Below are 13707 nucleotides of genomic sequence, written 5' to 3' on the forward strand. Positions count from 1 at the left end.
CATGGCTCTTGAACAATACCTTACATGGCAAAAATAATTTTTAGATGTGGTTTCATTCAAGATCTTGAGATAGGGATATTATTATTATTATCATCATTAGTATTAATTTTGGCTGGGCCAATAAAATCACCAGCATCCTTATGGGAGGAGATAGGTACATTTGATTATAGAAGAGGATATTACAATGACCAGCGGAAAGAGAATTTTAAAGCACCATTGTTAGGTTTGACAATGGGGGAAGGGACCTTGAGGAGAGGAATTTAAGCATTGCATCTCTAGAAGGTGGAAAAGGCAAGGCACAGGTCTCATCAGGGTCATGTGGGAGATGAGCCTGCTAACACCTTGCTGACCCAGTGAGACCCAAGTACTGAGCTCTAGAATTGGAGAATACAAACATATTGTACTAAGGTACCAAGCTGTGGTCATTTGTTACAGCAGCTATAGGAAGCTCATACTGCAAAGCTGAAGTATAAGTTGGGGTGGATGAATCTGCCCTTCTTAATCTGGAGCCCTGCCCACTGTGAACTGTGTGGATTGGGATGAGTAACTTAATTTCTTATGGTCAGGACACCAAGCTACCTGGGCAGCATCTTGCAGGAGAAATGTCAGGTTTTAACTATCTGCTTCTGTAAGGAGGTCAAGTGAACGCCTGAATACTCACTTAGCATTACCTGAGGGTGGGGCATCTCTGGGGAGAGGCATTGGCTCTACACTGCCTACCACTCAAGTGTTGCTGTGGCAGCCCTGACAGAGTCACACTTACAGTTTCCTGTTACGGTTGGTGTCTGAAATCTTGCCTGGCTGCAAGCCAGGTTTAGGGAGAGTGCTTCCATCTGACTTCATCAGTGGATGAACATTTAGATGGGTGCCTGATGTGAGGATGCTATTAGGAGGTTGTGGAAAGTAGGGTGCAGGCTATCATTGGAAGAAGTAGCTTAGGGAAATGTACCCTGTAAAGATAGTTTGTCCTAGCCACTTCCTAGCTCTTTCTTCTTCCTGGCCCTGGTGAGTTGGACAGCCTCTGCAGCACGCTCCTACTGTGTCCGTTGCCTCAGTCCCACAGCAATAGATCCAGCTGATTTTGTACTGAAGTCCTGGGCCAAAATAAGTCTCTTCTTAAGTGTGTGTTCACAACAGAAACAGTAACCAGCACATTGGGAGACAGTAGGGGGAGGGCACCTTGGGAGTGCTTTGTGTCTCATTGGAGTCTTAGCTATGGTGTCGATGTTGTTTCCTTTCCATACACAAGAAAAGCTGAGGACTAGAGAGAGTAAGTGATTGACTACAGATTACAAGGTGAGTGGCTGAGCTGTGACTTGAACCTGAGTCTCTGAGCCTAACTAGTGGGTCTGTTATTTAACATCCATGTTGGTGGTTCTCAGGATAGGGCCAGTGACATGAGTATCAACTGGGCCTTCATTAGAAACAGAATTCTCAGTTGAATTCGAAATCCTGAGGTTGGATTGACACTGACCAAATGAGGTGTCTGGGTAATTCTGATGCACCCTTGCTATGTGCTAGCCAGTACTCTTAGAATCTTTTTGTGGGGAAGTCACCTCTAGGATATAATGTCAATACTGCAAAGACATTCTGGGGTTCTCCATCCCAAGGGGAAGCTATGGTTTATGCTTTCTCCATGGACTTTCAGAGAGGTAGAGATGGAGTGCATTTGATAGGCACAGCAAGATATGGATGATAGTTTATTAAATTTTTATATTTATTAAAATATAATATTAAAGCTGTATGTACATTAGCGTGAGATGGCAAGGGCATGCTGATACCTCTGTTAATAACCACTTGATTCATCTGTGGTTTTGGAGCACTAGAACATCTGGAGTTTTCAGGACAAGAAAAGGTCCTTGTATTCTTGGCTTTCTGAAGACAGATAGACTGTGCTGTAGTGAACTGAAGTCCAGATCATCCCATATTGGGGCAGGAGTGAATTAGTAATCAAAGGCAGATTTCATGCCTCTGTACTTTGCTGGCCTCATGAAATAGAGATGCAGCAAGCTTGGGAATTCCTCAATGCAAATCCATTCACCAATGTGCAGACCTGAGAGGTCATGCTGCTCCAGCCAACCCCAGGAATCCTCCATTGTTTGAGAGGTCTCACCTCTATACCCCGCCCCACCCCCACCCCCACTCTGCCAACCCCATTCTCACTGTGTCTGTGGGAACCTCATGGGCTGCCCTTCACTTTTCAGCTCCTGATTATTGTGTGTGAATTCTGCAGAGCCGGAGTGGGGAGGCAGTAGGTTGATTAAGGACAGAGAAAACTAAAAGTTAACCTAGGAGCAGGATAGTAGCAAGCTAAGCTTTGTGTATTTTTGTGAGAAAAAATTGAAAATGGACCTTTGTAGAAAGCAGACCCAAAGAAATCATAGCTATTGTGTGATGAGAGTAGAGAAAAAGGCATCTGCAGCTTCCTGATTTGTTTGTGTAGTGCTGGGAAGAGAATAAGCCGGGATCCCCACTGCCCTACACCAGGCAGGTGCTCTAGAACTCGCTAGACTCTACCTACCTACTATACTCTCAGCCCAACGGGCACTCAGTTACTGTCTGATCCTTTAGACTTGTAGTATACTCTTTGCTTTCTTCCTTCCTTCCTTCCTTCCTTCCTTCCTTCCTTCCTTCCTTCCTTCCTTCCTTCCTTCCTTTCTTTCTTCCTTCCTTCCTTCCTTCTTCCCTCCCTCCCTTCCTTCCTTTCCCCTTTCCTTCCTTTTCTTTTCTTTTCTTTTCTTTTCTTTTCTTTTCTTTCCTTTCCTTTCCTTTCCTTCCCTTCCTTCCTTTCTTCTTCCCTCCCTCCCTCTCTCCCTTCCTTCCTCCCTCCCTTCCTTTCCCTCCCTCCCTCCGTCCCTCCCTCCCTCCCTCCGTCCGTCCGTCCCTCCCTCCCTCCCTCCCTTCCTTCCTTCCTTCCTTCCTTCCTTCCTTCCTTCCTTCTTTCCTTCCTTCCTTCCTTCCTTCCTTCCAGGGATTGAACACAGGGCCTTGTACATACTAGGCAATCATTCTGTCACAGAGCTGATTTGAAACAGGGTCTTCCTATTTAGCCCAGACTGGCTTCAAACTTGCAAACCCCCTAGCTCAGCCTTCTTAGATATGCATGGCCACACACACACACACACACACACACACACACACACACACACACACACACACACGTACAGTGTTATATATATTCTGAGCACACAAATTTACCTTCTCTGATTCCTAGCTCATGGTTTAGCTGCTTTCACCATGGTTTGCAGTATGTACAAAAGGCCTCATGGATTCAGCAGTTATCTGGCCAATAATTTGCCATTTCTGATGTTGCATAATTTAATTCTCATCCTGCTTACTCTGAAATAGGCATCAAACAGACAGAAGTGCCCCCTTACTTGTCCAGACCCTATGATTGTGTCACAGTACATTCACTCACTCATTCATTCAAAACCCACTGAGAAAAAAATCTTTTATGGCAGTGGCAGTGCTAAGCATGAGAAATATAATAGTGAGAAAAAGCCAATGCTGTCACATTTACATTCTGGAGTGGGATGCAGGGACAGGCTTGGCTAATATGGGCACCAAAGGAAGAGCAGCATGGCCATAGGGGAAAAAAGAGGGAGGGAAAATGGAAAGGGGTGGGGTCAGATTTTACAGGATTTGCTGCTGACTCTGCTATTACTAGAAGCCACAGGTTTCGGCAGGAGAGGAGTGAGCTTAGATTGCATTTTCACACCCTGTTTTGACTTCTTATTTACTTCTTCTTTTTTTTAAAGCTTAAGGCTCAGTTTGTCAAGGGTATGAAAGGATGGCTCCCAGTTGCCCAGGGCAGTGATGCTGATCCAGTGTGGTAGTGGATAAAGGTAGCTGACCTAGTGTGGTAGTGGATAAAGGTAGCTGGCCTAGTGTGGTAGTGGATAAAGGTAGCTGACCTAGTGTGGTAGTGGATAAAGGTAGCTGGCCTAGTGTGGTAGTGGATAAAGGTAGCTGGCCTAGTGTGGTAGTGGATAAAGGTAGCTGACCTAGCGTGGTAATGGATGGAGATAGCTGACCCAGTGTGGCAGTGGATGGAGGGAAGGAGACAGACTCAGGAGAGAGCCAGAGGCAAGGTGATTAAATTTGGTCTTGGACTGGCTATAAGTAAAAAGGAGGAATCAAGGATGAATGTTAAATTTCTAGTTTACATAGTATTAAGAGCAATCACTATTGTGCTAGATGCAGGCACTGTTATTTAATCCGAAGGATGTCTCCATAGAACTATTATTATTCAAATGGGGAAATATTCAGAGAGATGCGTACTTCCCATGATCACACTGAGCGTAAGCAAGAAAGTTAGCATTTGGAGCCAGGCAGCCTCCTTCCAGATTCTCTGTGATGGTCATTATGTCACTGACCCATTTCTCAAAAGGATGGATGGTATTCAAAATATGCTAGGTTCAACCCAGTCTCTTCGCCATGATGGGAGCATCAGGGGCATCTGCCTTGTGTGCTGGACTAAGAGGATGGGACAGGAGAAAAGGAAAGAAACAGTTAAGCCAGCTGTGTTGTCAGAGGAAGAGCTAGGACTTAGTAGGAAACCCCTGCTGGTGACAGGGGCTCTAGAGGACAAATGGCCATTTCAGCCTGACATGGGGACAAGCTTCTACAATGCCAGGGAGTGAACACAGAAGGACTGAGCAAGCTCAGCCACTGATCCTTAGCAGGTTATCAGGAAACGCACGATAAATTCAATTTGGATCTGCAGAGAAGGAGAATGCTTCTACTGGCCGTCTGCCACAAACACAGCTAGTTATGCAGCACATTCAGGAGGACAGGTCTGGAAAGTGGCTGCAAGGACTTCAGCTCATTGAGGGAAAAGACACAAAGGGACAGCTCAGTGGTGAGCTGGCCTGCTTGTTGTGGATCAGCTGCAGAGGGCCACAGGAGCATGTTGGGATTCAGGGTGTTCTGCCTCAATCCATCAGTCCACAGATGGCCAGTGAACTCTCCACCATGCATCTGGGTGGAGGTTCAGAGGCTGTGGACCACAAGGGCAGGGTACCTTTCAGCCACATACCTAGAAGGGTAAGTTTCAGAGTCTGTAGACTGCAGGGCTGAAGCTATTCAGCATCAATAAGTCCTGTGATCCGAAGAGCCACTAACTTGCTTTAGCACTGCTTGATGATGATCGGTTCATAGCTGCCTGGTTCCTCAGTGCCCATCCTTAAAGAACTTGATGCTTAAAGCAGATGTGGCATAGCACGGCTATAATGCCAATGCTTGCGAGGTGGGGACGAGAGGATGAGGAATTAGCTTCACAGTGAGTTTTGAGGTCAGCTGGGACTACACGAGACCCTATCTCAAAAGAAAATAAGAGCTAGAGAGATGGCCCAGCTGTTAAGGGAGCTGCTCTTACAGAGGATCCAAGTTCAGTTCCCAGCACCCACGCAGGGCAGCTCATAACAGCCTGTAACTCTCGGGATCTAATGCCCTCTTCTGGCCTTTGCAGATACCACACATGCATGGCACACAGCCACAACCAACCCTCCCCAATTAATTAAAAATAAACCTCACAAATATACATAAAATATAATAAAATTAAATAAGAAGTAGGAGGTATCATGCTTGCCATTGTGGCTTCAGATAATTCAAAACCACTCAGCTCAGAAATGATGTGTCACCTTAGTGGTTCATCTCCATCTGTGATGTCACAGACCATCTTCTGATGAAGTTGGTTTGGGATAATTATGCTAATTTTATATTGCAGAATAAATGCAGAGGCTTCAAAAGCACCAAGTTGTCTCATGTTCTGTAGGCTGGAAGTCTGGGAACAGCGTGGTCTAGTTGACTCTTTGTTCTGGGTTTTACAAGGTTGATGACAAGGTGTTGTCAGCCTGCATTCTGTTTGTAGGCTCTGGACACAACCTGGAGCCAGGTTCCTTCAGGTTCTGGGCAGAGCTCTGGGGGGACCCTTTTCCTGGGTGACTGTTGGTGGCAGGTTGTTTTCTGTTTCTAGAGCTAGCTGCGTTTCTCGGCTTGTGTCTCTACTTCTGTCATCATTCTGACCAGCAGCTGGGGGTCACATTCTTCTCTCTCCTTAATATTCTCCTCCCTTTCTGCTCCATGTCTCTTAGGTCTCATTCTTGCACCAGATGTCTGTGACTCTCTCAGTCTTGGGCCCAGCTGGAAATTTCAGGCCATCTCCCTAACTCAAGGTTGGTTGCTACTGATCATCTCTTCTCATCTCATCTCATCTCATCTCATCTCATCTCATCTCATCTCATCTCATCTCATCTCATCTCATCTCATCTCATCTCATCTCATCATCTTTTCCTTTCCTTTGTAGAAATCAGAGTGCACATTATACCTCTGATTTATTCTGTATGGTCCCTTACAGCTGTGAATGCATCAGGCATCTCAGGGGGATGTGTTTAGGATACTGGTGCTTACTCCTGATGGTTAGGTTTCACTGTCAAGTTGACTTGATTTGCAATCACTGTGGAAACATACCTTTGGGTGCATCTGTAAGGGTGTTTCCAGAAAGGACTCACTATGGAGGGAAGACCCATACTGAATATCAGTGGTACTATTTCATTAGCTATATCACCTGACTGCATAAAAACCATAAAGCAAGCTAATATCTGCATTCATCTCAACTTCTGAATGTAGATCCAATGGGACATGTTACCTCATCTTCCTGGTGCCATGGAAACCACTCCTCCTTGTGAGATGAAATAAACCCTGCCTTGGTTAAGTAACTTTCATAAGGTATTTTGTCACATCAACAAGAAAAGGAATGAACACACTAAACAGTACCCACTCCTCTGCTGCGATGGCTCCCACTGCAGTGAGGTTTATTCTAAAGCTTTAGTTTCTTCTTTGTGCTGATGGCGTTACATGCCATTTCTGGTAAGCAACAAATTCCATGAAGTCTCCTGCCTCCTTTACAATGTCATGGAGCGGAAGGGTTGGCAGGGATGGCACCAAAGGAGAGGAAACTGAAGATGTGGGGGAAGGTGGGGGAATCCTGAAGCCACACACAATCAGGGTTTAATTATCCCAGTAGCTGGGTCATGGTTACTCTTTTATTGTCATTTGTTCAGTTATTCACTTAACCCTTCTTAGCATTTGTTTTTTGTTTACCTATTGATGGAAGAGCTACCAAGCACCTAGTCCATGAGACAGTGTATTGTCCTCTGTGTATCACCTTTGCACCCACAGAGGATACTTCATAGTGAGAATTACTGTGTCAAATACTGCTGTGGAGAACAAGAGGCCTCAGATATAATTGACATGAAGTAGGGACTTTCCTAACAGCTCATAAGGAAGCAGGGGACAATTAGGAAAGATTGGGGGTCAGAGTTGGAGAGTAAGATGGAAGAATGGGAACATGAATATGATGAAGGAACATTATATGCACGTGAAAATTTCACAACGAAACCCTTATTTTGTACAATAAATGTATGCTAAGAAGAATGGAAAAATAAGATAAATAAGGAGCTCTTACCTTGCCTGTAAGGGTTAGGAAATGAAGAAATGACTGAAGCCCAGATAACATGAGCCAGCCACAATGGCTGACCAGCTGGGGTAGATTGAAGCAGGGGAAATACCTTGTGGGGAAGGTCTAAGGTTCAGGGCAGAATAGAAGAATCCAGGGGAAGGACGGGTGGTGAGGGATGAGGTTAGTGAAGTGGGACAGGTCAGACCAAGCAGGCTCTTCAAGCTGCAGAAAAGACTCTCAGCTGTATTCTTAGGAAGAGGGGGTCCACAGAGGGTGGAGCCTCATGTTCAGTTTTGAGTTTCTGAAAGTCTGTAGGGACTAGTGCGGAACAGGAAGAAGGGCAAGGCGATACATGGGGTGTATTAAATATGGCCAAGAAGCAGGATTCCTAACAGCCCATTGTGGGTGGGTCACTTGGTACAGGTGGGGCAGAACTGGGGCAGCCATATTCTGGAGGGAGAAATGTCTTTCCGAGGCTCCGAGGTGAGCTAGAGACAGAAGATGGTCAAGGTCATTTTGTTGGCTCTCATAACATTATGTCAATTACAAATACATTCCCATATGTAATATAGGCCTTACCCTTTCTTTATAGTTAAGCTTTTATTGTTTTGTAACCACTATGATTCAGGAGGCAACAAAAGCCTGTTTGAAAACACCTAGGATTTGTTACCCCAGATTTGTTAGCCGGGCTCACAGGATTTCTGTTATGGGATAATGTGTTACATTGTCATGCTCCCCCTAGCCTGTGATACAATGCTGAGGAGGAGCTGCATGCCACCTCTCTAATGTGAGCTCATGTGGTCACTGAGTTCTGCTGAATCCTCTAGCCTTTCATTTGCTGGCTCAAAGCAGCCATTAGCCCTCTGGGGACTGGAGCAAGGATGCCCTCCTCAGCACTCTCTCTGAATGATTGCTTCCCAAATACATTGGCGAGAAGCCAAGAGGTGACTTGATGGGGTCCTTGGGCAGGTCAATTAGCCTCTCTCAAGAGGGCTGATGGCTCTGGTGAAGAGGAGATGGAGGGAGGACAAGAGTCCTGCTTACGCCTTCCCCGGCCCGCTCTGCCTGCCATCTCCCTGCACAGTCCTTCAAGTGGTCCTGTAGCCTTGCATAGACTCTCTTGAGTACTTCTAAGTTTCTCTGACTTACAAAAACCTTGCTTATCCTTTGAGACTCAAATCAAATGCCACTCTTCTTCGATGTCTTCTTATTCATTTATTCCATAAGTTGTTATTTTTTTTTTTTTTTTTTTTGGTTTTTCGAGACAGGGTTTCTCTGTGTAGCTTTGCGCCTTTCCTGGGACTCACTTGGTAGCCCAGGCTGGCCTCGAACTCGCAGAGATCCGCCTGGCTCTGCCTCCCGAGTGCTGGGATTAAAGGCATGCACCACCACCGCCCGGCCCATAAGTTGTTATTAAACAAAGTATGCTAGACATATAAAATACAGTTTTGGACAAGATGGACAGGGAGGCACCAGTTCTCAAGGAGTCAGTTGACAGTAAGCAGGCAAATCTGTCAAGACTGTCATGTGACTATGGCTATGGAAAGAGGAAAGGTGGGGGTATATGGAGGGAGCTGCTTTCTTGAGTTTTTTTGTTTGTTTGTTTTTTTAACTAAGATCTGGCACCTTGAAGCATGAACACAGTGATTTTGTTTGAAGGACACAATGGAAGTTGGTATGGCCCCAGTATGAGGCCAAAGGAGAGGGCAACATCAAGTGAGGACAGAAAGATCTCAGGGAAGTTCAGGTTTTATTCTGAATAAGTAAGTGAGAGACAAAACCTGACAGTCTAGTGTGTGGATGGGACAGGGACAAAAGAGAAGAAAGAGGCGTAGGATGAAGGCAGAGAATCCACTCCAAGGCTCATGGGGTGTGCAGAAGTGGGCCATCGAGAGAGAGAGAGATTTTGGATGTACAGTCAGTGGTACTCTGGGGGTAAGTTGGATTTGGGATAGAAAAGAGGAGTCCTGAGCAACTGAGTGTACTTCTAATCACTCTTGACTGAGAAAGGAGAGCTGGAGGGGTAGTGGTGATGGGCCTGAGGTTGAGGTGTCTAAAGTCTGCTTTGGATTTGGTAGTTGAGATGCCTACCAGGTATCTGAAGGGAATGCCTAGTAGTTAATTGAATCTGTGAAATTTGGGGAGATTAGGAAAAAATGATGTTAGTGAAAGGTTTCTAGTGTGTGACATTAAGTGTTGGGAGATTGTTTAAGGGTGGAAGTTACTGGGAAGCCACTGATACATGGCTCTTGTAATAAATTAAGATAGTTGTCATGGTATTCTAGTTAATTCTCATGACTGCACTGTTGGAAAAAAAAATACAAGCCTGCCCTGCCCCTAGTTCTCAGTGACTTCCTGTCTCCCCATGTGATCTTTTCTATCCTTTAGGAACTCAAGCCATACTTTCTACCATGATGCAATGCAACACAGGAGTGGGGTGTGTGTGTTTATGTGTGATTCATAAACCAGTGCCATGTTGATTGGACTTACTAGCTCTCCAAATTGTGCTAAATAAACCTGATGTCTTATAAAGTATGCAGCCTCAGGTATTTTGTTATTGAAATGGAGAGCAGATCTGTAGAAATGGTGTTTAAAGCAATAGGACTAAATGCTCCTTGGAGAGAGTGTAGAAAGCAAAGACAAAATTTACATGTTGCTTTCCTTGTGAAGTATCCCCACAGTGTCCTCCCTGGGACATGGCCTTTGGGTAAATGGTGAATTTCTCCCTCCTATTCAAGGCAATATATAAGATGCCCATGGAGCCTACCTGCTCCAACCTCTGGAGGTTCCACATTGTAGCAATCATTAAAATTCACCTTCATCCTACATTAAACTTAACTGTACAGGATTCTTTAGGAGTGGAGTTACAACTGACTAGCTTGACTTGATGTTGCAATTCACAGATATTTAATTACGGTATCATTTGGTTTTGACCTTTGCAGCTTTATTTGTGTGCATTAGAGCCAACTCTGTTTGTAATGTTTCACACTATTTTGGGATGCCCTTGGCATGCGTGTACAAGGACAAGGGACATCAACACTTCACTGGTAAAGGGAGCTTGTTTCTCTGGACTCTCAGCGTGCTTTATACCCCTTTAAACAGTGTCACATTACAGCTGAGTGCTTTGTATGTATTGCTCCTTTAGAAGGTCAGTCTGGAGGAGGTAAGAACCTCAGAGCTTGGTCTGTGTCAGAGACTCTACAATTTGTATTTATTTGGGCTTATAAGTTAAAAAAAAAGCCAAGTTCAAAGGGTCAGTGTACTTTCTATCCTTTCTTGGGAAAAGGTTCCTGCTGGCCTTGCAACTTAATGTGCTCTGGCACTCTTAAAAAAAGGAAGCCGTGTGGGGCACAAGGGTGAAGTGGTGGCTTCGGTCTGGGCCACATCTTCTCCTGGTTGTCACTCTTGTGTCAGAAAATTCATCTCTGTGCTGACTTTTGTGTGGGCCCAATTAAATAAAACCACATGAATCTTAAAAATTACATCCTTAAAGTATATAAAAATATTGACAAAAGTTCAAGTTCTTGCAATGTGAACCTCTGAAAGTGTGTCTGGAATTTTCTAGAAATGTCTTTGTTGCTCAGAAAACAAAAACAACAGTTGTATCCAAACAATGGCCAACTGGAAGAGATTATGTTAAGCAAATCCCTCAGTAATAATCTACCAAGGCCAGGCATGGAGGTTCATGTCTACTAATCCAGTGCACGGGAAGCTAAGGAATGCTGAGTTTAAGGCCAGCTTAAAATATCATATGAAAGTCTGTCTCAGAAGTCACATTAGCCAATCAAAGGGGGCAACAGTCAAGAGATTGTCTGCAGTCTCCTGGAGGTAGAGGACAGGATCCTGTGCCACCACTCACGTTCAGGCACTGCTGAATAACTGCCCCTTTCTTGCCAAAGAACTGAATCCGGCTGGATCGTCACCTCTAGTGATGACGAGAGGACATGGTTATGTGGATTAGAGTCTCCTGCTAGGTGCCAAGGAGCTCCAACAAGCCAGAGTGAAATTCAGTTCATCTTGGCTGTGCCCAGCTGAGTATGACTAAAGTACTCTGTGGAGAACTTTGGATTTTATGGGCTGGCAACAAGAACGTCTAGAAATGGATGTTAACCAGAGAAGAAAAGCAGGCTTATATTTTCTGTGTCATGTACATATTCTGCATCTAGGGCCCAGAGCCCAGCTTAGGGTAGGTGAGGTCAAGCTGTAGCTGATCTTGGTTTCTGCCTGCCATTTTGTATTAGAGGATGGAAGGAGGCAGCATCCCACTGGCCAGAGCAGTTTAAGGTTGCCTCTGATCTTGATTATCACCCTGCTGCTGTCCACTGGCATTCTGGGTGAGGCTGGATGATGACTCAGACACTGTGGAGAATGTACAGTTCTCTGTGCCAGCATCATGGGAGTCTTCCTACTAGGGTTGGTGCAGTTAGTAGGGCCTGTGTGTTTCCTGTAGCCAGAAGATTTCCTGTGTCCCACCTGTCCCACAGCCACTCGGGCAAGTAAGCACACAGAGGCTTATATTATTTACAAACTATATGGCCTAATGGCTCAGGCTTCTCACTAGCTAGTTCTTACATCTTAAATTAACCCATTTCCATTAATCTATGTTTTGCCACGTGTCCTGCTGGCATGTTGTTCCTTGGGTGGCAGGCTGGCATCTCTTCCTGCCTCTCTTTCCTCTTCCTATCTGCTTGGATTTCCACCTGCATCTAAGCTGCCTTGCCATAGGCCAATGCAGCTTTATTTATTAACCAATGGGAACAACATATATTCACAGCATACAGAACGATATCCCACATCAGGTTCCATACTCAAATGTGCCTACAGTGTTGACCACTTGAGAGAGAAAGTTCAATAGAGTAGTCCAAAAGCCAATGGGCTCCCTTCACTACCAAGTTTATGGCTTGTAACTTCCCAATAAGCTTGGGAATGCCACTGTGGAGCAAGGGTTTCCATTGGGGTGGGCCTTGAGAACTTGGCAATTGTAGTTAGGGTGGGACTGGACAGAGGTGGAGTACCAGCAACAAAGGCAAAGGCGTAGTCATTCCTTGAACTACCACTCTTTGTAGCAATGAACAAATAGATTTAATTAGATTAAAACCATGCACACATCTTCCTGACCTGAACCTCTTGTATGTGGCAAACTTATTTGTGAAGGGGGTCTGGGAGTTAGATAGACTTCTGATAGGTAAACAGATAGGGAGAAGGGCCAGGACTAGGTAATAAGGATAGTGAACTTCCAAGATGGTTAGCTTTTTCACCATCCTCTGGACCTGATACAAAAGTCTGGCAGCTTAAACAAAGGCCTTGTGGGCTGCTGCTTCTTTTTTCCTCCTGCAGGTAGGGCCCCTGATGATGGACTGGCTCAACAAGTTCAAGGCTGGATCAAAACACATTTAGACACAACAGTTATTGGCCAACCAGCCATCCTGCATTTCTTCAAATTGGCCAACCCTAAATTAGGGAAGACGCTTCAAGCTCAAGGGCTCTGGCTTCTCGAATCTGCCTGCTGCTCTGCAGATGGTCTTCTTCTTTGCACCTGCTACACGTGTGTTTCTTCCCCCCTAATAAAAACCTTCCTCAACCTGCTGGTTCTCTCTGCTCCTGTCTGCTGTGTTTGAAATTTCTCAAGCTGCTCCCTGTACTGTTTGACATTTCCCCTGCTTTTAATTCTTTAACCAACCCAATCAAGGCAATAATAGTAAGGGACCAATTCTACTCCTATCTGCTCCAGTAACTCGACCTTGACCAGTTCAGCAGAAACTTAGCTAAGTGACCTACCCACAGGATTTGGAACTCACTGCTTTCTGTTGATTGCTACACTTTATTATTGTGATTATCCATTTGCCATATCAATTTAGGGTCTATCTGTGTTTCGGTTTCCTTATGGGTAAGCAGAATAATATATGTACCTCTGCTCTGTCTTTCTCAGACTTATGTTATGTGTTCACCAGGATATGTGCATTATATTCTCATACTGTGTACTGTATGGTAGGTGGTCACTGAAATTAATTCCCTTTGCTTTTATATTGGGCCTTTGTGATTGTAAAAGCTCTCTCTTATACCCATATGTATTCTCTGATGTTTAAACCTGGTTGGAACTCACCTTGCTGCTTTTGCTGATTTCTCTGCTCAAATGGCAAATAATGAACCACAAGGGTAGTGACTGCATCTTAAGCAGGGTCCACAACAATATACACCCACTGATCATTTTAGCTCATTTCACAGTCCCACCCAGTGCTATGTCT

The 13707-nt window shown here is 44.9% G+C and overlaps 1 protein-coding gene across 3 annotated transcripts in view; it reads right to left on the reverse strand.

Moving 5' to 3' along the window:
* The window catches only part of Pcsk5 (proprotein convertase subtilisin/kexin type 5), a 434887-nt gene that overhangs the window by 123955 nt on the left and 297225 nt on the right, over nucleotides 1-13707 (reverse strand). The window lies entirely within an intron of this gene.

This window comes from Peromyscus maniculatus, chromosome 1 (genome assembly GCF_049852395.1).
Source record: "Peromyscus maniculatus bairdii isolate BWxNUB_F1_BW_parent chromosome 1, HU_Pman_BW_mat_3.1, whole genome shotgun sequence".
NCBI lineage: Eukaryota > Metazoa > Chordata > Mammalia > Rodentia > Cricetidae > Peromyscus > Peromyscus maniculatus.